Below are 1,081 nucleotides of genomic sequence, written 5' to 3'. Positions count from 1 at the left end.
AAGGTTTTTCTTTCTTTGTTTTTACTATTCAGATATTTACAGACAATAATCATTTTGTTTTATTATGGGTATATCCTGATTCTATAATATTATGTCTCAAGATTATTATATGTTATATTTTAAGCTCTTTGAAAATAAGATTAGTCATATTTAGAGATATCTCTGTCTTAAGTTTTTGAACTGATTTTGTTTGGTTTTGCATTACTTTTGTAATTTATCTTTATCCAGACTTTCTTTCTTTTCTTTTTTTTTTTTTTTTAATTGTGATTTGGGTGAAGTTTTACAGAGCAAATTCACTTTTCATACAGCAGTTCACATACACTTTGTCTCATGACATTGACCACAGTTTACCACAATGCAACAGCTCCCATTCCACTTCCTCCCCATAGTTACCTCTTCCCAGTCCATCCCTCTATGCACTCCTGCCCCTTGAGCCATCTCCCTGTGCATAAGCACCCCTTCTTTCTCCCATGATTGTTCTCTCCAAGGAGTGTATCTACCTCAGGTAAATGTTCAACTCATATACCTGTTCCTTGTTTGGCTGGAAACCACAGGTGTGGGTTCAATTCCAGACCTAAAGGGCAGTTAGGGGCCACAGTCTCAATAGTTCCACCAGGCTGTATCAGACCAGCAAACCTGTCCCCCCTTTTTTTTCCTCCAAATAATTTTGAGTTTTGTTCCACATTGTTCTCCCTCTCTATCAAGGATCTCGTACATAGATCCCCTTCCAAGTGTATGACAGTGGTAGCCAGGCACCATATAGTTCTTCTGGTCTCATAGTCATATAGGCTACCAATCGGATGGTGTACCAGTCGCTAGGACTAATTGTTTCCATGAATTTTGGTTTTCCTCATTATTTTTTGCTCTGGATGAGGAGAGATCCATCATTGCATCTAGATGTCAGCTTGCTAGCTTTTAAGATCCCAGTCACTACTCGCCAAAGTAAGAGGTGGAACAATGTTTTGTATAGTATGTTATGCCAATTAAGCTTGATGTCCCCTGTGACTATGGTCCCAAGCCCACAGGTTCAACTACTCGGTCCCTCTGGGTAGCTGGCTGTGACCAAGCTGTGACCACAACC

Source organism: Orycteropus afer, unplaced genomic scaffold, assembly GCF_000298275.1.
Source record: "Orycteropus afer afer isolate SDZICR_OR568_19922 unplaced genomic scaffold, OryAfe1.0 scaffold00836, whole genome shotgun sequence".
NCBI classification, from domain to species: Eukaryota; Metazoa; Chordata; class Mammalia; order Tubulidentata; family Orycteropodidae; genus Orycteropus; species Orycteropus afer.
The sequence above is the reverse complement of the archived record's forward strand: the minus strand, read 5'-3'. Positions refer to the sequence as shown.